This window comes from Mercenaria mercenaria, chromosome 5 (assembly GCF_021730395.1).
Source record: "Mercenaria mercenaria strain notata chromosome 5, MADL_Memer_1, whole genome shotgun sequence".
NCBI lineage: Eukaryota > Metazoa > Mollusca > Bivalvia > Venerida > Veneridae > Mercenaria > Mercenaria mercenaria.
Genome location: NC_069365.1, coordinates 2232717 through 2257189, shown reverse-complemented (window position 1 = coordinate 2257189; position 24473 = coordinate 2232717). Strand labels below are relative to the sequence as shown.

The following is a 24473-nucleotide window of genomic DNA, read 5'->3' as shown; positions in this document are numbered from 1 at the left end:
TGTCTGTCCATTAGCAATTTCATGTCCACTCTGTTCTTCTTGAACCCCTTGAAGGATTTCAAAGAAACTTGACACAATGTTCACCACATTGAGAGCAGAGCACATGTTTTTTGAAGGCTCTCTTCATGGTCGAGGTCACACTTAGGGGTCAGAGTCCATGACTTTGTTTCATGTCCGCTCTGTAACTCTTGAACTGCTTGAATGATTTTAAACAAAGCACAAATATTCACCACATCAAGACCACTTGCAGAGCGCATGTATAGGATGACTCGCTTCAAGGTCGCACTTAGTGGTCAAAAGTTGCAGGACTTCATTTCACGTGTACATTGCTCTGCATTGCAGTGCTCTTGTTTTTATTTGGCAGATCCATTTTTGTTAGCTCACCTGTGAGTCACATAGTGACAAGGTGAGCTTTTGTGACCACTGGATGTACGTTGCTCGTCTTGCACCGTGTCAACAATTTGTAAAAAAATCTTCTTCTTCAGAACCACTGGGCAGATTTACACAAAACTTCACAGGAATAATCCTTGGGTGCCCCCCTTTCAAAATTGCCCAAAGAATTTAATTCCATGCAGAACTCTGGTTGACATGGCAACCGAAAGGAGAAACTTTGAAAATCTTCTTGTCAGAAACTGTTGGCTGGATTTCAAAAATGTTTTGTAGAAATCATCTCTAGGTGACCTTCTATCAAAAGTGTCTAAGCCATTTTATTTCGTAATAAAACGTGGCAGCCACGGGGACGGGGCTTATTTTCCCTAAATGGCTATATATTGTAAATTTCAAAAATCATCTTCTCCAAAACCACTGGGCAGAGTAACACTAAACTTCATAAAAATTATCCTTTGGTACCCCCCTATCAAAATTGCCCCAAAAATTGAAATCCATGCAGAACTCTGGTTGCCATGGCAACCGAAAGAGAAAACTTCAAAAATCTTCTTGTCTAAAACCAAAGTAGCTAGGGCTTTGATATTTGGTGTGTGACATCATCTAATGGTCCCCTGCCAAGTTATTTCAAATTATCCCTCTAGGGTCAAATATGACCCTGCCCTGGGGGTCATATGGTTTACATAGACTTATTTAGGAAAACACTTTGAATATCTTCTTGACCAAAACCACTGGGCTTAGGGCTTTGATATTTTTATGTAACATCATCTAGTGGTCATTTACTGAGATTGTTCAAATTATCCCCCTAGGGTTAAATATGGCCTGCCCTGAGGGTCAAATTACTGGTTTATATTGACTTATATAGGGAAAAACTTTGAAAGTCTTCTTGTCCAAAACCATAGGACATAGGGCTTTGATATTTGGTGTGTAAGATCATCAAATAGTCTACCAAGTTTATTCAAAGTATCCCCCTAGGGTCAAATATAACCCCAGCCCAAGGGTCACATGGTAAATATAGACTCATATAGGGAAAAACTTTGAAAGTCTTCTTGTCCAAAACCATAGGGCTTTGATATTTGGTGTGTAAGATCATCAAATAGTCCTCTACCAAGTTTATTCAAAGTATCCCCCTAGGGTCAAATATGGCCCCAGCCCAAGGGTCACATGAATAATATAGACTCGTATCGGGAAAAACTCATATAGGGAACTTGTCTATTTTTCAATTTGGACAGTAACATTAACTGTTAAAAGGGGTGCTTACCAAAACGAGACTGAACGTATTGCAAACAGTGCAGATCTTGATCAGACTGCACTGATGTGCAGGCTGATCCTGATCTATATTGGCTGCAAAGGCAGAATCAGTCGTGTTCAGCATAAGGCATAAAAATACTCCTTTCAGGAAAACCTATCACATCAAGTTTTTCGTTAATCACTCGCAACTACATACAGTGCCTAAACAATCTCACTCTTACCAGATCATGACTAACTTTTGTGCGCAGTTGGGGGTGGAACAGTAGAATAAAGGAATTTTCTTATTCATTTTCAACAAACATCAGGTAGACACGATACTGACAATTACTGTTAAAACAGCAAACAATTGAAGGTAGAAAAGTGTTTATTGCAAGTATTTTATGGTTAAGTGACATGTAAAACAAATAAATGCCTTTAGTTGTAAATATCTTAAAAAATTTTGATAGCACTTCCATTATACTTTACTACAGGTGATTGTATATTACAAGATTCTTTCACTGGTTGTAGGTGCAGATGGGAATTTCCGGTCTCGAGGGTAACTATTTAGCCTAACAGTTACCAGAGAGCCAGAAATTCTTTTTCTTGCATACCGATTTCAAAAAATGATGATAAAAATAAAATCGATCGAACAGTTTTTTTAGAACTATTTCTTATAGCAGCGTATTTAAAACAAAGCACGGGAAACCGACCTCCGTAAACAGGAAAGACGTCAAGACATTTTTAAAGACAAATAACAATGTTTAGTTCCGGTTTTGGTTTATTGGTTACAGCGTAGCGTAGAATAACGTGTTTTGAATCAAGAAATATACTATCAGGAACAAAGAGGAACTGTCAAGGTAATGGACTTTTATTCCGTTCTTTGAAATAAAATGCAAATTACTACACAAATCTTCCACATATATATAGTTCGTAATACGTCATTTAAAGCACAAGAATCATCTTACACCCCGGGGTGTAAGATGGATTTTTCCAGCACTGGTAAAAATACTGGAAATCCCCGTCTGGTATGCAAGAAAACCATGTATAAAAATAACACACAATCTCGCATTTTTAAAAAGTAACAAAAATAATAATATTGTCAGTGAAATATAATGAGCATTATTTCTTAACAGTCCAAAAGTTACATGACAGATGGGAAAAAAAATATCCAAAAGGTACAAAATACATTTTCAAAAATGATAACATTTCAACATAAATGCAAACATATGCAGTGTAAAAATGGTGTAAATTAATTTTCACATTATGCAGATTCTTTAATATACAGTGCAACCTTTGCAGAGCAACACCCTTTGGGAGATGCAGATATTGACCTCTGTTGAGAGGTTGTTGCTCTATAGAGGTTAAATTGATAGTAAGTTTCGGCTATGGGAAATTTTGATGATGCTGTTGTGGAGAGGTTTTTGCTGTAGAGAGGGCCGCTCTGTCGAGGTTGCACTGTATATTATTTACTCAATCCATTACAAGAGATCAGAAGGCAGCAGTATTTTACAGAAGCACATTCTTGGTTTTAAGTATGTTCTTTCCATTAAATTTGAGCACAAAATAGCTATTTAACCTTTGTCTTCTTTTCTTAAATTTTAGTATGTACAGTTTTTTAAATGTCTTTATATTGTAAGTTGCCAAAACTGAAAGGTCCATGGTCTAATTGGCAGAGTAGACTAATGTATTTTCACCATCCATTACTATTGGTCGATTGACCCTGAAAAAAGTAGAAAAGAACACAGTTATAAAGATGGACTAAAGCTGTTAATGATACTATTTTATTTAGGATACTGTAAAATCATTTAATTTCGTGGGCATGAAATTTCGTAATTTTTGTCAAGACGGTAATTTCGTGGGGATATGAATTCGTGGATTTCAGCTTTTGAACATAAAATGAATGGGAATTTTACACGTTCGTTGAGATCAAATTTCGTGGATTGACTCAACCACGAAAATTAGTCCCCCACGAATATTAATGATTTCACAGTATATGTTGTACCTCACCAGTGCTGCGAGCTGTGTCGTTGTAGTTGAACACTAGGTTCACCACTGCAACATCTTGGACCGCCTCATTAGGTGGCATGTACATGTCCAGTGTCTGCTAGGGAAAAGTGAAAGATCATGTTTAGACGACTCTGATGTCGCAGGGTCATTTGCCTGTATATATCCTATATGAATTACTATCAAGCTTTTTCTCATTTTTCCTATATTTCAGTCCTATAATTCCATTTCATATTCATTATACCTCCACATAAATATCATTTTCTGATATCATTAACTAACATGTAGTTTAACCATGGTGACGGGCCTCAATTTGAATGTATTGATATCACCGCCAATTTCCATCACGCATGCGCACAGCCAGAATAGATTTTGAAGTGAAGACTTGAATCTTTGTCTCTCTTAGTAAAATATTACATTTGCTGTCTGCGTGTGTCTTTCAGTCCACAGAAATCCCAGAAGAGAACACACGTTAGCCCGTATCATTTTACATGAAGAGTGACACTACAATCATACTCCTTGCAAGATGCTATTTCCAAGCAGTAGTTAGCACAGTGATACTAACTACTTCTGATCAATGGTTTCAGGCAGTCAATTTATACAGAAATAACTGTACATCAATGTAACACATTTTGCATTTCCAAAATAAAGATGGTTTTGTGTTTCCTTGCATTTTGGAAGTTCTACTTAATATCCATGTTGTGATGATGTAGAATGCAGAGCTTAGTTCAGCTGACAAATGTGTAGACGGAAGATACCCTTTATTAAGTATTCAGAATGAAAACTAGAAGGTGTTTTTGTCACAAAATCATATATCTACCCACCCCCAAGTATTGTAAGGATGGAAGAGGGGCATGTTTATTGGTATGCAGAGCGAAATTCAAAACGTATGTTGCAGTTGGTTCTGAAGGACCTAATACATGAAGGAGAAGGCAGATTTGTCAAAATCTGTCCAGCAGTTTGACCTGTGAAAGCCAGAAAAGATTTTTCTGTCTTTAGCTCTGGTGGTTTTTGTTCTGCAAAGGGGAACGTGTTTGCAATATGCACATCTATGCTTGGTACTGATCACCTCTGTGAAGTTTCATTAAAATCCAGCCAGCAGTTTTACCTATGAAAGCCAGACAAGATGTTTCTATTTTTACTCTTGCAGCCATTTGTGCAGCAAAGCAGAACATGTCGGTGATATGCACAACAAGGCTTGGTACTGATCACTCATGTGAAGTTTCATCAAAATCTGTCCAGCAGTTTGACCTGTGAAAACCGGACAAAAGTTTTCTGTTTTTAGCTTTTGTGCCCATTTTTTGCAGTGAAATGGAATATGCCAGTGACATGCACAACTAGGGATGGAACTGATCATTCCTGTGAAGTTTTATCGTAATCTGGCTGGCAGTTTGACCTTTGAAAGCCGGACAAATCTTTTTCTCTCTTAAGCTCTGGAAGCCATTTTGTGCAGTGAAATGGAACATGTCGCCGATATGCACAACTAGGCTTGGTACTGATCACTCCTGTGAAGTCTCTTCAAAATCTGGCTAGCAGTTTGACCTATGAAAGCTGGATAAGATTTTTCTATTTTTAGCTCTTGAGGCCATTTTATGCAGCGAAGTGGAACGTGCTGGCAATATACACAACTAGGCTTGGTACTTCTAAATCCGGCCAGCAGTTTGACCTGTAGAAGCTGGACAAACTTATATATAATGCAGGCAGATGGACAGATATGGGCAGATGGCAAAGGCAAAATCTGTGGGTGAGACATAATAAATCAAAAACTTTTAGAAAGGTATCCATACCTGAGTTTCATATTCTTAAAGGAAGCTTGGTGGGTTGGTGAAGTCCGGCTGATGTTCCTAGTTATGGTGGTAAACACAGTAATTGTTCAAGTAATTACTCTACCTAAAATTAGCAAGAAAATTTAAAATCAAACAGTTCTATAAATACAAGGGTAATGTCTGAAAAGGCTCATCTCTTAACTATAAAATTACTGTCCAGTTTTATTTCTCTTCATTAGACCTTGGTCTTGCTGAATGAGGTACACACCACATTCATGTGCATGGTACAATTCCAAGATTTTTTGAATGACTGGAAAAAAAAACTGCACCAGAACATACTAAGTCTAGGCACCACTTTGGGAGTACACTTGTCAAAAACTGATACACCTAGAATGTTTTCACTTGCAAATGGCACTCTAATAAGATCAAAACTGGCAAAGGAACAGAGTTCATTTCTCAAGTTATTAACGAAGGTAACCAATGCTCCATTTGACTGTGTGACACTGTAACACAAAACAAGAAGTCAGCTCTGGTATTAGGCAAGATTGATATTATGCAAGATTGTGACACAGTTAATGAACTTTAATTAATATTAAATTGAGTAGAATCATATGATTACTATTACCCTCAATCAGTGGTCAGTATAACTGTATGAACAATCAATTCATGTTCATATCCTGTTAAAACCAATGCTCTAAAAATTTTCATTTACAATAACCACATATGACAGATTCAGGTGTAGAAACTAGCGTTTAAAAACTACTGGTAACTTGAAATCACCTCATTATCCAATGGATGAAACAATATTGTTGTCATATGCGCTATAAAATCATGAATTGAGCTCAGTTAACATAGCACAAGTATATCCATTCAGCCAATAAAATATTAGCACCAAATAATTGGCCAAATAAATATTAGCATCAAATCAGCCAAATTCCTGCATTTAGTTTATACAGAATTTATTTTAGGTCGATTGTGAAGGAAGTTATACAACTTATATTAATCACTCTCGACACCTCGTTCCTGATGGAATCCATCTCCACGAGGGTATGAGAGAAGAGGCCAGTTTCCCTCTTAATGCTGAGTGCCAAGCAAGGGAGCTACTGGTACAGTTTTTAACGTCTTTGGTATGACGTGGCCGGGGATCGAACCCACGACCTCCTGCACTCAAAGCGGACGCTCTACCACTAGGCTATCGAGGCGGTTCCTGCATTTGTACATGTATGATGGCATTAATGTAGACCTAATATCCTAAAATCCCCAAAAATGTATAACTTGAACATTGCATCTTTAATAAAAAAGCCAATGTCAACGTTTCAAAATTCTGTATGTAACATAACAATAAACTGGAATGTAGAAATAAAACAGAAACTTACACATTGAGTTGATTATTATTATTCTCATACAGGGTGTACTCTCTCCCGAGATGGTTCACAGCAATAAATGTTACATCACATCATGATTTATCTAAGGTAAGTATTCCACTGTTGAGATAATGCTTGTATATAGTTTATCCGCTCGATCAGAACTATTCTCTGTAACTGGTTATGGTGTCGGCCCAGTACAATTTCTCCTTTGCTGTATAGTAAAACAAGCACTTTTGGACATGGATTGTGAATTTCACAACAAAATTGCAGCATTGACAGCTCTATATTTCTGAAGAGTAATACTATCCAAGTCAATATATCACAGAAAAACACCAGTGCACCATCAACGATGAACTTTTTTGCTACACAACAAAGTATCTAGTCCATGTTTAAATTTCCCACTGACATCTGTCATGGCCGCCAGTCTGGTGTAGTTTTTTAATCCTTCCGCACAGAAATGTAGTCCTGAAAAACACACATAAAATAACTGTTAAAGACATCAGAAATTACAAAAAATGTACCCAGTATCAATAAATATGTTTGGAATTTAACATGTCAAAGTAGGGATAGCGTTAAATTGGAAACTTCAAAATTTCAAAGAACTACTTCCTAGGATACAACGACCTGGAAGTACTTCCAATACCAGGGTGACACCATTTTAAATCTTATCAAATTTTTAATTTAGCCAAATTTTCCCCATAAAATCTTGTAACTTAGGGTTTTGTGAGGAAAGTTACACAAGACATTTTCATCGCAAAGAAAATTCTGTACCGCAGAAACATTTCAAACATTAGACGTAATTTGCGGAAAAATTGGCTCGGAAACCGAAATTTTGAAGAAAAGAGGCACATAACAAAATTTGCCTACCTTCTGAAAATTTCAATCAGATTTTCATGAAATCAACTGTGATATCACTAGTTAATACTTATAGTATGTTTTATGTAACTTTAAGCTTATTTATTTTGTAAAATGAGTAATTTAGTAATTTACCCATTACAATTGCAGAAAAATGAATGAACATTTTAATGACTGAAAGACCAGAACCCACAAGCAAAGACCAATATTTGATTATAACAATAACAATTACTGGAAGTAAAACAGATCCATACATCACAGCCTATCTTAAAATGAATTATTTCTTCGACTAAGCCGGGCAATGCCTGAAACTTCAAAATGCAAAGCCGATTCGCACCATCTTGGAAGCAGGCAAGTGCGGAAGGTCAATAACTCCAACTGGAGCCAGACACAGCTCTGGGTACCCCTGAAACTGTCGAGCAGTTACTGACAAGACTACAGTTCTGTCTAAAGACATTAGGACCAGAGGGAAATGCCCCGATGGAACATGTAAATCGCTTACCGAAAACTAGCCGTCATTCTACGGTGTTACACTGGGAATCACAGCTTCTGCCGACTCGACTTAATAGGTTGGTCTGGTTTATGGGTAGCTGCTGACTGGTTGTACGATCCTAATTTCCTACTTGGAATTCATCGCCTGCAAATGACAAAAGAAAGATCGTGAACCCATGTCGGCCTTTCTTGAGAAACAACTGAGTGTATGTTTATAGTTCTAAGTGTGATCAGGAACACCTATAGAAAAAAAAGTGACATAATATTCACAGATTGGTGCCATCTATCATTCTTTTATCATTCTGATATCAATTGGTTCAGGAACTTTAAAGGAAATCTGTCATTAAAACACTGCAACTGAATAATTTTCTCGATACACGTTAGCTGAAATAGTGAAAAGAAAATTAGAACAAGTATTACCAGACAACCTCTTTCAGCACAGACAACAAGGTATCTAAAATGCACATTTAAAAGAATAAAAACACATAAATGCTATGTAAAAACAACATATAGAAAAACATGGATAAAAGTCCCAACAGGAAAAGTCCCATCTAAAGAATGAATTGAGAAAAACGTAAATACTAATACCGTAAATCTGTGTTTCCAGTCCTGGTTTCATAGTTTCTTAGTAACACAGACCTGCATTGTACACCTGAAAAGCAAATCAGAATAGAAGCATCCCACTCAAGGCAGAATGTATCTGATGATGGCCTGATGCGGGCTGAAGCCAAAAGCTCGGAATATGTTCTGAATTGAAAAATAAAGGAATAAATAAATAATACACAAACAACAACAACATCAACTATTTTATCCCACTGAAGCAAACCTCCATGTAATTCCCTGTAATACAACCAATGTCCTGTCAGTGTAAAGAAAACTTGTTATACATGAATAATGCCAACAAATGCACTCGGCACACCGGTAAGCAATGTCCTTCAATGCCAAAATGCCTGTAGCACACTGAAATCAGAAAAATAATTATTTCGTGTAATATGAGTTATGCGTCTCATACGCAAGGTAACGAACATTCACGCTATTTCTTTATATCATATACATGTAATGAGACGCCTGCTGACTGGCTTTAACATCAGTGTAAAACCACCGTGACCAGTTCGAGATCCAGGCCCGACAAGCAGTCAGTCTCTTCGACTCCTGTTATGAAACTGACTTATAATAGCCTCATTTATAAACCCATCCGGTCCAAAATGTACAGCTTCCATACATACGACACTGTTCATCCTTGGTCGATTGCGGCACTATATAATATGTTCACATACATATATATATATATATATATATATATATATATATATATATATATATATATATATATATATATATATATATATATATATATTTATTTATTTATTAAAGAAAAGAGACGCTATGCGAAATAGAAATTTTTTTTTTTAAATTTAAGAAATTTAAATATATATTTTTTCTTAAACTTAAAGTGAAAAACTATGTGTCTTCTTTTTATATAGCCTTTTTAAAGCTTCTTACTTGTTCAGTGTCTGCAATAATAGAAGACTGACAAATCAAGAGGAGACAACTATTACTCAAATCTAAAAGAAAATGCAACTATTGAATTTTTAAAATTTGAATAAAATTGAAATTCCAAAAACCTTGGAAATATCCTTTTAGCCACTGATTTGTATTGTTATCAGCTACTAGTGTGAAGTTTCATAACTGTAAACCCTATGGTTGCTGAGATATTCCACTTTCTGAATTTTGCATATTATTTTCACTTAAAATCAATTAAGAACTGTTTGTTTGTTTGTTTTGGGTTTAACGCCATTTTTTTAACAGTGTTTCAGTCATGTAACGGTGGGCAGTTAACCTAAGCAGTGTTCCTGGATTCTGTACCAGTACAAACCTGTTCTCCGCAAGTAACTGCCAACTTTCCTACATGAATTATCGGAGGTGGAGGACGAATGATTTCAGACACGATGTCTACACGCACCTGCTCTATAAGAAAATGCTGAAAACGTGTAAAGTTTAAAAGCATTTTTCCAAGGAGTTTTAGAGAACTTTGCTTAAGTTCAAAATTTTAAGGATGCAGACCCTGACTAAAAAGGGTGACAACAAAGCACTTTTCAAATAATACCAAATATTCAAGCTAAAACTGATCTAACAGAGTTGTACCTATAGTAAGGCACATTCGTTGGTAAGCTCAGTGGTTTTCTGAGAAGCAATAAATAAGCAAAACTAAACTTTCCGCAGAAACATGACTCGGCACCCACTGAAAAGTTCAGCCTCTTGTATCTTTCATGCTTGGTTAATTTAAAATGAGCCGCGCCATGAGAAAACCAACATAGTGGGTTTGCGACCAGCATGGATCCAGATCAGCCTGCACATCCGCGCAGTCTGGTCAGGATCCATGCTGTTCGCTAACAGTTTCTCCAATTCCAATAGGCTTTAAAAGCGAACAGCATGGATCCTGACCAGACTGCGCAGATGCGCAGGCTGGTCTGGATCCGTGCTGTTTGCTAACAGTTTCTCCAATTCCAATAGGCTTTAAAAGCGAACAGCATGGATCCTGACCAGACTGCGCGGATGCGCAGGCTGGTCTGGATCCTTGCTGGTCGCAAAGCCATTATGTTGGTTTTCTCATGGCATGGCTCAAATCATTCCTAAGACTTACCCAATATGATTATAAAGGTGGAAAGATGCAAAACTTGTGAATAATTTCATTAACAACTCAAGGGAAAAAGTATTGTGGGAAAAATAAAACCCAACATATAGAACCTGCTTTCCCAAGTCCTTCTCTTATAGGTCATCTCTATTTTCCTCAATGTCCTCCCCTTCACCATCACCCATACGCTCCTCTAAACTTGAGGTTCTGGTCTAAGCCAAGGTGTTCCTTCACTTATTTCCGATGGGACCAATTTTTTTTTTAGTAAGTTTTTACTTCTTTAAATACTTACAATTAATTTATTGTACAAAAATGGAAAAAAATTAATTTAATAAGCAATTTCTTGCTGTTCAAAGTGAATTTACTACTTGAACAGAAGGGGTAGAGTTACACATCTTTAAAAATATTGAGTTACATTTGGTAAAAGTTCTCAATTTTGCTTACACTCTTTAGACAACATATCATGGAAAAAAATTAGGAAGGTTTTACGTCTGCCCCAAGGGTATTTTTGAATGAAGTAAGCAAAATTCAAAATAAAAACACAAAATTCGACCTTATTTTTTCAATGTCTCATTAAATCCGTTTACGCGAGGCACCCTAGAAAAAATGATATTGACATTTTTATTTTGTGTTTTTTAATTGTTTACCAATAGTTTGATGTTTCTTTTATTAAAATTAATGGTAAAATGAGTTCTCTGCAAAAGTTTTGGATAGTGGCTATCACTTTGAAATTTGCCTATACTTGAGCTTGTGGGAATACCATAAGTTATACAATTTTTTTTTAAAAAATGGCATAGTAAAAGTCGTTTAACAAGAGCTGTCACAGGAGACAGCGCGCTCGACTATTTCAATGCTGGATAGTGAAACTGGGCACATCTGAGGAAACTAGAGCTGTCACTGAAGTGTTTAATTACTCCAATTGTGGATCAAGATATTGCACAATAGCCTGAGTCTATGTCAAAAATATCAACTTAAAGTAATAAGAGAGGTAAAGACAAAATGTATCAAAACACTATATAAGTATATCCTAAGCAAAAAGGGGCATAATTCATTAAATATTGGTGCCAGAGTTATGCATCTTGTGTCATATAGTGTGGGTGATGATGCTGAACAACTATTTTAAGTTTGAATCAAATCCATTCAGTAATAACAGAGATGGAGTGAAAGTGCATCAAAACTTTAACCTAAAATTCTAAGTAAAAAGGGGGAATAATAAATGTAAAATGGGTGCCAGAGTTATGCACCTTGTGTCATATGGTGTGGGTGATGATGTTGAACAACTTTTTTAAGTTTGAATCAAATCCATTCAGTAATAACAGAGACAAAGTGAAAGTGCATCAAAACTTTAACCTAAAATTCTAAGTAAAAAGGGGAAATAATTCATGAAAAATTGGTCCCAGAGTTATGCACCTTGTGTAATATGATAAGGGTAATGATGTTGAATAATTGTTTAAGTTTGAATCAGATCCATTCAGTAATAACAGAGATAGAGTGAAAGTGCATAAAACTTTAACCTGAAATTCTAAGTAAAAAGGGGAATCATTCATGAAAAATTGTGCCAGAGTTATGCATCTTGTGTCATATGATGTGGGTGATGATGCTGAACAACTATTTCAAGTTTGAATCAAATCCATTCAGTAATAACAGAGGTAGAGTGAAAGTGCACCAAAACTTTAACCTGAAATTCAAGTAAAAAGGGGGAATAATTCATGAAAATATGGCGCTAGAGTTATGCACCTTGTGTCATATGATGTGGGTGATGATGCTGAACAACTATTTTAAGTTTGAATTAAATCCATTCAGTAATAACAGAGATAGAGTGAAAGTGCATCAAAACTTTAACATGAAATTCTAAGTGAAAAGGGGGGATAATTCATAAAAAAATATTGGTGCCAGAGTTATGGCCCTTATGTCAGATGATGTGGATGATGATGAGGAATAAGTATTTCAAGTTTGAATCAAATCGATCAAGTAATTACAGAGATAAGTTGAAAAAAGAGAAAGTGCACCAAAACTTTATCCAAGGTGGGGACGCAGAAAGACGCCGACGCCGGGGCGAGTAGGATAGCTCTCCTTATACTTCGTATAGTCGAGCTAAAAATTGCAAAACAGTGAGGAACATGGTCACTTTTAAGAATATACCAAGCAAATGCCATTTTGTAAACGTAAGCATCTAAGACCCTATATTACAAAATACTGATACAGTTTTTTATTTTGTGTCAACTGTTTGTCTTACCCATGACATCTACATCAGGAATCTCAGAACAAATGTGGAAAAGCCTGGAAGATCTTCTGCAGGGGCAGCACTAACAAACATGTTGTTTTAAAAACCTAGCAGCTGGATGTTGAGAAACCAAACAAAATTATCAGGGTCTGACCAGGCTGGATCTTCTAATCTACAATGTCTGTAACATTCTAATCCACACTGTCTGTTACACTCTAATCCAAAATGTCTGTAAAATTCTAATCCACAATGTCTGTAAAATTCTAATCCACCATGTCTGCTACACTCTAATCCACAATGTCTGTTACACTCTAATCCACAATGTCTGTAACATAACATCTCACCTTTGTCATTCATGTAGATTTAGACAGAACATTACAGTTTTCCAAGAAAGTGAAATAAAACAAGATATTCTTAAGTCCTTTGTGTTCTTACTTGGTATTATAATAAAATGTGCAATTGTACATTCAAACATTAAAATAATTCATTTAAAAGGTTGCCACCAAAAAGCACTGAAAGTCTACATTGGAATAATGTATGACTACTGCAAAATATAACAGAATTGATTTAGATGTCAAATTCTTTTTTTTAACATATCTTACTTCAGAAACTCCTGGAACATTTACAAAATAGAAGTTAAAGGATCATAATGCCTTTGTTTAAAATGTGGCTGCTACATTTTCCATTTTAACATAAAATACATTAATTTCGTATCAAAAGGATCTGATAATTAATGTGAAATCATTAATATTCGTGGGGGACTAATTTTCGTGGATTTCATGGTTGAGCCAATCCACGAAATTTATTCCCAACGAACAAGTAAAATTCCCATTCATTTTATGTTAAAAAGTTGGAATCCACACATTCATATCCCCACAAAATTGACGTTTTGACCAAAACCACAAAATTTCATGGCCACGAAATTAAATGATTTTACAGTACTTTTTTTAACATTTGTTAATGGTCTAAATATTGCTGAATATACTGGAATGTTTTACTGATTCTATAGTTTTTATTACCTCCCTTTATGGCTCTAACTATAAACAGTTCATGTGCAATATTAAAAGCAGTGCTTTTCTAACCATGTAAGTACGCATAACATCTATTTGGAAAGCTGTTTCATCTGTTTTTAAGATAAAAATTTAAAGCATTATGGGCCTTTAAGGAACTCTACAGAAAGCTATTTTAGCTTATGGTTGACCTCTCTTTAAAGTCAAATTCTTTACATAGCTTAGTTATTTTGTATGCATACAGCTAAACAGACACTTGCTTTCATGCTAACTGCTTCAAAAATGGTATGACTTATTTCAAAATAAGTACGGTGATTTCAAATACATACAAGATGATTTCTGTCTATAAGAGAATTATACCATAAAAATTATAAATAAAAAATTAATTAATTCAAAATACTTTTCTGATTGCAAAGAAAAAACTTAGATTAACGACTTTTTCACCTTTATAAATAATGTCTGGACAAATGTCTGGACTTCTTTCTGGGTTGTAGGACTGCATGTCACCAAGTTGTCTTCCCTTGTCCAGCGGCAGTAAATACTGGAATGTTCTTTGGAAAACTGAAGATCTGATGGTCCAACTCTTTGAAGTCTGAAAATTTTTGAGAACATGATATAGATATCTAGTTATTATAAGAGCAGTAGAATCTCTTTGATGCATTTTATCATTCAGTATAACAGGGATTTTTTACCGTTTAGAAACTGGGGCCCAGGGCCCATTCAGTTGGGAAAAAAGGCGCGAAAACCTGAAAATTGGGAAATACAAAAAATAAGCTTTACCATCATACAATCTTTATTTCAGCATTGTTATTGTTTGATGTTATATTACAAGTCTTTTGTTTTATATTTTTTGTCTTCTGAAAATGTCTACTAAGTTTTCTAGTATTTCTTCAGTGAGAAACTCGCAGACACTCAACGGTCAGTAAAATTTTGGGAAATTTAAACCTAATAATTGGGAAAATAAGCAAATTTTTGCAATTGGGATGGGGCCCATATTCGGCCCCAAAATCAGCCTTAAAAAATCCCTGTATAAACTTACCGATTTAAAACAAAATGTATGTAATGTCATTCAGTATAAAATCATATTTTACATGTCTATAAAATAATTGTTCCATTTAAATATTCAAACCCTCTGGTTTGCAAATTACCCAAATGATAAAGTTGCTATTAGCAAATATTTACAAAACAAATATATAATAATGGCAAAATGGTATAAAACCCAAAATTATGCATACTAATATGGAATTGATCCTTCCAATTTTTATCAGGATTGGTTCCTCTACAGTAACATGCGATATAACAAATAAGATATATACAATCGAATTACAAAAAATTTGTGTACTTCTGGCACGTGCACAAAGCATCTGACTTCGGATTTATTCAAAGAATACGCTTTTTCATTATGCCTAATAAGTGTCCACTTAACTTGTCCGAACCACAATATCTTGCACATCAGTACAAAATTAATATGGGCAGTGTTGTTTTTATTCCAAGGTCTACCTTAAAAATGATACAGAATCGATGCAGTCATTAGACAGTTCTTTTCAAGTCTTACAGGAGGAGTAGTCAGATCAATTCCCGATTGAGGCAGTGCCTTTTTTTTTTTTAATTTCATTTAACGTCGCAACGACACATGATAGGTCATATGGCGACTTTCCAGCTTTGATGGTGGAGGAAGACCCCAGGTGCACCTCCATGCATTATTTCATCATGAGCAGGCACCTGGGTAGAACCACTGACCTTCCGTAAGCCAGCTGGATGGCTTCCTCACATGAAGAATTCAATGCCCCGAGTGAGGCTCGAACCCACATCGGTGACGGGCAAGTGATTTTGACGTCAGCGACCTTAACCACTCGGCCACGGAGGCCCCCTCAGTGCCTTATTTCATATTACTTATATATATGACCTATAATAGCAGTCTGTCATAATTAAAGAGCAGTTCCATGCTCATTAATTGCACAATGCCTACAGAAAATTGTTCAAAATTATTTATTCACTTTTGATCCATTTTCCAAATGACAAGAAATTAAACTGAAATTCAAATACCCTTCCATTCGTAGCTTTCATCATTAAAGGCACTGTCTCAATCAGATAAATGTAAGTTAGGGATTTCCTCCACACAAATCCAGTCTTGTCCATCAGATATCCAAGTACAAGCAGGTTGAACAGTAGACAATCTACACCATTCTCCACCTGTTTATGAAAATATGCATTTGAATAAAATACAACATTTTAATACAGGAAAATACGCATTTGAATAAAATACAACATTTTAATACAGAAAAGTGTCCTAATAATCTAAATTAATTCTTGCCAGGAGAGATTTAGGCGTAAAAAAAAAAAAATTGTTTGTTTACAGTATCCCGACCTACCCTAAATTTTTGGCCCAACCCTAAATGTTTTTATTGCCTGGGAGAATTTTTTTTCAACTTTTTAACAAAAAGTTGCAAAACTGCAGTTTTTCCCCTTTAGACATGGTCAGTGATGTTAGAAATCAACTTACTAATGCTCATAAGGTATAACCCCTTTATTTGTATTCATTTTTTGACACAAATTTTTATTTAAATTTCCGAAAAGTCCCACATAATAAAAAAAAATTCCCGACCTACCTACCCTAACTTTTTTTAGCATGTTACCGGAAACAAAGAATTTTTTTTTTTAGGCCTTATCAATATGGAACAGCTGGTCATTTTCCTTACATGTTCAATATATTCAAAGTAGTTAATGTCAGTAATTATAATTTATCTCCCCTTCCAATGTTATATTTGTTATATATAAGTTTAGAATTTAAACAAGAGCTGTCACTAATGGTGACAAATGCCCCCACAGCGCCTTGACCTTTGACCTGGTGACTTTGACCTTTGACCTGGTGACCCCAAAGTCAGTAGGGATTGTGTACTCTATAAGTACTATCAGCATGTGAAGTTTGAAGGTCCTGGGTTTAGTGGTTTGCGAGTCAAGTGCCTTCATGCAAAAAGTTAACGTTGTGACGAACAAACTAATGAACGGATGGACAGTTGAAAACTAAAATGCCTCCTTTCAGGGGCATAAAAAAAAGGAAAGGAAGAAAAATAGACATTAGTTTTGGTTTTCTTTAGCTGTAAGTGTAGCATGATTAAGGATGACTACCCGTAATAGGCCTCAATTTCACCAAAAGCGTACATTATATATATAACAACTTCATAATGTAAGCTTTGAAAATGTCAAATGATAGAAATAAGGTGCATATTGACAAGTTATATACCCTGAAATCCCGAAAATAAGCCACGGCTTATTTTAAATTTTCGTAAGGATTTGGTGGCTTATTTTCGAGACCGGCTTCTTTTTGAGTCCGGCAAACTTTCGAGTACATATATCTGGTAACGATTTAAAAACCGGCGTATTTTTGAGTGCCATTTTTTTCATAGCGGTATTTGATTTTTAGTAAAATCATCGATGTCGGTAAATACTTATACTTCTGACAAAATTACCCATAGATGGCCTAACAAACAAATACACCTATGTTTCAATCGCCAAACCGTGAACAGGTATGAATAACTTACACAATACATGACAAACACCGCATTGTGTTATCAATTTAACAGTTTTATAGGCTTTCTTATATAGCGGTATAATTACATGTACAATGGTGTTTTACAAGTTGTAAAAAATGGAAACACCAAAACAAAATCGTAGACGAGGGAATTTAAACTGAAAGTTGTGTCTCATTACAAAACGTTGCAAGTTGGAAATGTTAAAAATAAAGTAATAGACACAGCCCGACATTTTAACATAGAAGAAACTGATGTTAGACGTTGGCTGAAAGCTGAGGCGGACATTAAGAACTCCCTATATAAAGGGCTCTAAAAGTACCGGTTCGGGACGGAGAGTTTTATTTCCAGATATGGAATCTCAGTTACAGCAAGAATTTCTTGAAATTAGACAAGAAGAACTGAAAACAAAAGCTTGGTGATTCAAATCCCGTGGAAAGGAACTTTGATATAAAAAAGTGAACGGCTTATTTATGAGTACGGCTTATGAGTCCCTGTTGCCTGTAGTGAAATGGTGGCTTATTTTCGAAACCAGCTTATTTTCAGGATTTCAGGGTAGTACAGAAGTTCTAAAAAATTTCCTTTAAATTACCTCCCCTGATAATCTTGGTTTTCCCCTGAAAACTAGAAAAAATAATTTACTCCTTTTCCATACGGGGAATGTTAGATTTCTTTTTGATATTTGTATCAGAATCATATAATGCAACTTTCTACAGAAAAAAATTCTCGAAACTCAGTCTCAGATTCCCGTAATTAAAGAAATTATAAATTTCCCATGGACATCAATGTTAAGTTCAATACCGATTCTCTCCCCAAAAAATGATAAAATTTGAAAAATCTCTCGTTGAAACGTTTTTAATTTTGAATGTCTTGAAAGTGACCTAATTTCATTTGAATATTACAATCCAGTTACAAGATATGAAATATGGCTATTACACCATGTTATCCTTAATGGAAAATGATTGTAATTACAACTGATCTGTTTACTTACTAAATACCATGAAATCCAAACATCCACAGTGTTCCCCCAATACTACTTGCATCTTTTTATGGCAGGTCTGTAAACATTCTTCTTTACTGTTTTCATACTAGAAAAAGAATTTTTTCAAAATGTTTGGAAAATATAAGGAAATACTAGATAAATAAGAAGTTACTGAAAAATTGGATAATAATCATTTAAAATATCTTTATCTTAAATTTGCTGAGAAGGAAAAAGGAACTGCTTTATAAACAGATTGTCAGACATTACGGGACCTTTAGGGGACTAATGATATATACTGTAAAGAGAAAAAACAGATTTTCACACATTATAAAAATCAGCTGACTGAAATGAAAAAGTAGGGGACTAGCTAGGGGGTTCCGGGGGCATGCTCCCCGTGAAAATTTTGGAATTCAGGGCTTCATTTCCTGCATTCTGGGGCATTCTGGGAGCATTTAAGAACACTTTTACCACCGCAATCTTATATACAATATACCCCATGTTTTGACATTTTCAAATGAATACAGTATGATGAGTATATATAATATAGTCACCTTTTTTTCGGGCTTGGGTCCGACAAAGAAATGCTTTTCTAAAGCTTTTTGATCATTTTTACATCTTTTCTTTTTTGATTTGACACTGATAAGGTTAACAATACAACTGAATGAAAGAACAAGGATTACACATTGTGCATTTAAATATTATACATCTCTATCCCAAACTAGACCAAGTAAAATATTTGATAAATCAACAAGAAAATTTACAAATATTTAGACTATGTGAAACATTTTTAAATGATACATTTACAGATTCTGAAATAAGCATAAAAAATTACAAACATTTTAGAAGAGACGGACAATCAATTGGAGGTGGTTTAGTAGTGTATGTACGAAATGACATAGACTAAGTGTGTAATAGCACGACGGACACTGAGTGGTCACAAAAGCTTACCATGAGCCTTTGGCTCAGCTGAGCTAAAAATGCATCAAAATAAACCTTTAATTCTAAGTAAACGGGGCATAATTCATGAAAAATTGGTGCCAGAGTTATGCACCTTGTGTCATATGATGTGGGTGATAAGGTGGAACAACTTTTTTAAAGTTTGAATCAAATCTATTCAGTAAATACTTAGTTAGAGTGAAAGTGCATCAAAACTTTAACCTGAAATTACAAGTAAAAAGGGGGCTGATTCATGAAACGATGGTGCAAGAGTTATGGTCCTTGTGTCATATGATGTGAGTGATGATGTTGAACAACTATTTTAAGTCTGAATCAAATCCACTCAGTAATAATTGAGATAAAGTGAAATGGCATTAAAACTTAACCTGAAATTAAAAGTAAAAAGGGGGGATAAGTCATAAAATATTGGTGCCAGAGTTATGACCCTTGCGTCATATGATGTTGGTGATGATGTTGAACAACTATTTTAAGTTTAAATAAAATCCACCTAGTAATAATTGAGATAAAGTGAAATGGCACCAAAACTTTAACCTGAAATTCTAAGTAAAAAGGGGGGATAATTCATGAAATATTGCTGCCAGAATTGTGACCCTTATGCCATATGATGTGGATGATGATGAGGAACGACTATTTTAAGTTTGAAGTAAATCCATTAAGTAATAACAAAAATAACGAGAAAATGCATCAAAACTTTAAAGTGTGGACGCGAAGGGACGCCAATGACAACGCCAGGTCGAGTAGGATAGCGCTCCATACTTCGTATAGTCGAGCTAAAAACCCATTAATGATGTACTAGGTTGTTCACAATATTGCACCCTCTTTAATATCTACAAAACAATTTCACCTATGTATCCGAAATTATTATTATTATTCACAAAAAAATAGGGAAAATTAAAACACCATGATTAATACTGGATTTACAATCCCCATCTGAAAGTTTTCTTATAACAGTGAAATTTTAGGCAAGCGTTCATTTCTGAATGTCTAGTATACAAAAAGTTTCAGATCAAGCAAGAAAACTTACCAAAAATATTTTACTTCTGTTCATTTGCTATTGAATATATTTGTGATATTTGAAAATCCATGAATGTATTGCAAATGTGTTGAACAGAAAAATAGCTAGAAATATATATAGAAAAAAAAAATAAATAAAAGGGTAGTGGATCGTGTGGTATGAAATACGCTTCTGCATTTAAGGTAGGTGTAAGTCTCTATAAACATCTTAGAACATGCCCTTGTAGTTTATATAGAAACTGATAAGTTGTGATTATTCTTTTATATTAAATGAATAAGTGAACATTTCAGTATGGAACCACAGGTATCAAATTAAGCAAGGGCATTTAGGGTTTAATTCTCTACATTGAGTTACCTCCCTTCAATTGTTAACCAAATGTTTTTAATAAATAACATGCACTTCTAACTTTCAGTTCCCCCAGATTTGTGGAATATTATCTTAAATACAAATGGCATATGTTTACTTATTGGCTTTTGGTGACTGTGACCATTTAAGGGCAAAATATTATACCTGTCCGACTACCCTCATTCTGTGGTGTGCACCAATTCCCTCATAGAACAAACATTTGCACGTCTTTACATCTGTAGTCATTCTGCTGTTCTGTTACTTTGCACATTTCACTATAAAAGAAGAGACATTTTATAAAATGTTAAGATAATCCAGAGAAAAACTTGTAAATTTATTTGTCAGCAGAGATCTCTTTTTAAACAATGATCTAGCACATTTTTAAGTTACAGGCTTTATGTTTAACTCAAGGTATATTTTGTTTCTGTCTGATAAGGTTCTGTTTTCATAGAGAAAAAAAAAAGACTTAAAAAGATTATTTGATATCATCCTGTACAATACAGGATATTATTACATACTTGTTTCTATATACAGTATATTATTACATACTCGTTTCTATTCCCCGTTAAGTTACACTGGTACCAGAAACGTCAATATTTTTCCATACACCGACGCCTGAATTTCGTATCGGGTGCGTGACGTAATTCAGTGTGTGTTGTTGCACTATTTTTTTCAATATTTCCGCTGAAGAACTTGTGCATATTTCCCGATACAAAGCTAATAACCTATAACTTTTGGACTCATTCCCATCTGAAAAAAATCATATTGGACCCATGTCTTTCTTTGACATTCTGTAAATTTTTATACGCCCGTTTGAAAAACGGGACGTATTATGGGAACGCCCCTGGCGGGCGGATGGGCGGGCAGCGTCCACAGACCTTGTCCGGAGCATATCTTCTACATGCATGGAGGGATTTTGATGAAACTTGGCACAGTTGTTCACCATCATGAGACGGAGTGTCTTGCGCAAGAACCAGGTCCCTAGGTCTAAGGTCAAGGTCACACTTAGAGGTCAAAGGTCAAATTCAAGTATGACTTTGTCCGGAGCATATCTTCTTCATGCATAGAGGGATTTTGATGAAAGTTGGCACAATTGTTTATCATCATGAGTCGGAGTGTCATGCGCAAGAACCAGGCCCCTAGGTCTAAGGTCAAAGTCACACTTAGAGGTCAAAGGATACAAGAATGAAAACTTTGTCCGGAGTATATCTTCTTCATGCATAGACGGATTTTGATGAAAGTTGGCACAATTGTTCATCATCATCAGACGGAGTGTCATGCGCAAGAACCAGGTCCCTAGGTCTAAGGTCAAGGTCACACTTAGAGGTCAAAGGATACAAGAATGAAAACTTTGTCCGGAGCATTTCTTCTTCATGCATGGAGGGATTTTGATATAACTTGGCACAAATGTTCACCACCACAAGACGGAGTGTCATGCGCAAGAACCAGGTCCCTAGGTCTAAGGTCAAGGTCACACTTAGAGGCCAAAGGTCAGATACAAGAATGACTGTCCGAAGCATTTCTTCTTCATGCATAGAGGGATTTTGATGTAACTTGGCACAATTATACACCATCATGAGACGAAGTGTCATGCGCAGTTCCCTTCTTTAGAATTACTTCCCTTTGTTGTTACTATAAATAGCTTATATTGTAACTTTTTCATTACTAGTCGTAGGGAAAAATCGAGACCACTTTTCTGTAGTACAACATGCATGCTACATCCAATTATGAGGTGCATTTTGACCAATCTCTACCTGGTAAAGAGTTTTGTGTGGACTTACAATTTTTTTTCTTTTTTTTTTTAAGATTACCTTCCCTTAGTTGTTACTATAAATAACTTATATAGTAACTTTTTTTATAATTGACCGTAGGGAAAAAACAAGACCACTTTTCTGTGGTACAACATAGATGTTACTTTCAAATTTTAGGTGTATTTTAAGGTATCTCTACCTGGTAAGATTTTTTTTGTGGACTTAGAAAAACAAAAGACTTACAATGATTACTAAACAACCACAAAATAAAAATTCCATTTGGAAATACAGGTGCTAGAGTAAAGAAATTTGCTGTGACGGGCGTATATTGTGACATTCTGGCACTCTTGTTGCCAATGGTATTCTCTGTAAATTTAACAAAGTGTATATGAAATTTGTTAAAATTACAATTAAGCTCAAAACTGCAGGTTTAAATGAAAGTGATTCATGATTTTCAGTGATTACAGATCACTAAGAATTTGATGAAAATGTGAAACAAGTGGGTCATGATGACCCTGGATTGCTCATCTGAGTGATACGAGCTACATGTTTCAAGCGTCAAACTGATGCTAAAATATTAAGAATGTAGGTCAGTAGGTCACATTCATGGTCACTGAAAGTCAGTTTTAAGATTGGTGTGCAAAACTATAGATGTCATCCAAATTTCAAGGCTGTATCTTAAAAAAACATGAAAGTAGGTCAGTCAGGTCATGGTTACAGTCAGGTGCTCATCAGGTAATTATAATTAAACAGTCTAGGAAATATGATATGATAATTGTTCAAAAGTAATTTTCCTATATAACTCATAATACAAGTGACCCCTAGGGCGGGGCCTCTTTTCACCCCAGGGGCATAATTTGATTGGTTTCGGACAAGAAGTTTTTCCTTTTGATTGCCACGGCAACCAGAGTTCTACATGGAATTCAATTCTTTGAATAATTTTGAAATAGGTTTACCCAAGGATCATTCCTGTGAAGTTTGGTGTAATTCTGCCAAGTGGTTTTTAAGATTTTTTAGAAAATGTTGATAGACACACGATGCACAAGTGATGACTGACGACAGACACTGAGCGGTCACAAAAGCTCACCATGAGCCTTTAGCTCAGATGAGCTAAAAATGAAAGTGATTTGAAGTGTCTGAAAATCTCTTAGCAGTTTTATCTATACATACTTACTCATTTAATTCTCTTCACTCCAATGGGAGCATAGGGCCTTCACAACAGCTCTCCATCTAGTCCGGTCCATGGCCCAGGCTTTGGCCTCTTCCCATGACATCTTCGTTTTACAGAGCTCAATATCCAGAGTCCTGCGCCAAGATTTTTGTGAGCCTTCTTCTTCTCCTTGTGCCTCAAGGATTCCAGTCCAGGGCTTGTCTTACTATGTTGGGCTGGGCTCTACGCAGTGTGTGTCCGATCTATACATACAATTAATAAAACATTTCATTTAAACATGTGGTTTGGAGTTAAATTGTAATTTCGACAGATTTCATACACCATTTAGCTAGTGAAATTTAAAATTATGGATTGACAATATACATGTATCTTAAGTCAAAACAATATTCAATATCCTAGTAGCTCTTCAGTTGCTCAAAATGGTGCACTTCCTTGGCTTTTAAGTATATACTTAGGCTTGTAATTTAAGATTCTTTAAAAAGGAATTCTCGATAAATTGTTCAACGTTTTGAAATCAGAGATCTGCTTCAGAGATTAAAAGCAGCACAATCTGACTAAAGTACATCTCCTATTGTGCTACGCACAGGATCTGAGAATGACCTATTCATAGCCTCATTCTGACGACCCTTTCACTAGCCAATCAGAGCTTAACTTACAACATTTTGCAAATCTACCTGTAGCCTTGACTTTTGATACTTACAATTCTTATGTCGTACTTTATCAGATAGCCGGTTAGCTCAGTCGATAGGCCACTC

At 35.4% G+C, this 24473-nt stretch overlaps 1 long non-coding RNA gene across 1 annotated transcript; it reads right to left on the bottom strand.

Moving 5' to 3' along the window:
• Positions 1–2530: 2530 nt before the first annotated feature.
• LOC123558715 (uncharacterized) lies at positions 2531–24022 on the bottom strand. Its single transcript, XR_006687766.2, has 10 exons — positions 23722–24022; positions 20962–21071; positions 18489–18585; positions 16014–16160; positions 14412–14559; positions 12970–13282; positions 8109–8243; positions 6761–7216; positions 5406–5508; positions 2531–3334 (listed from the first exon to the last, which is right to left on the bottom strand). It is a non-coding gene; the product is annotated as an uncharacterized LOC123558715 (long non-coding RNA).
• Positions 24023–24473: the final 451 nt, after the last annotated feature.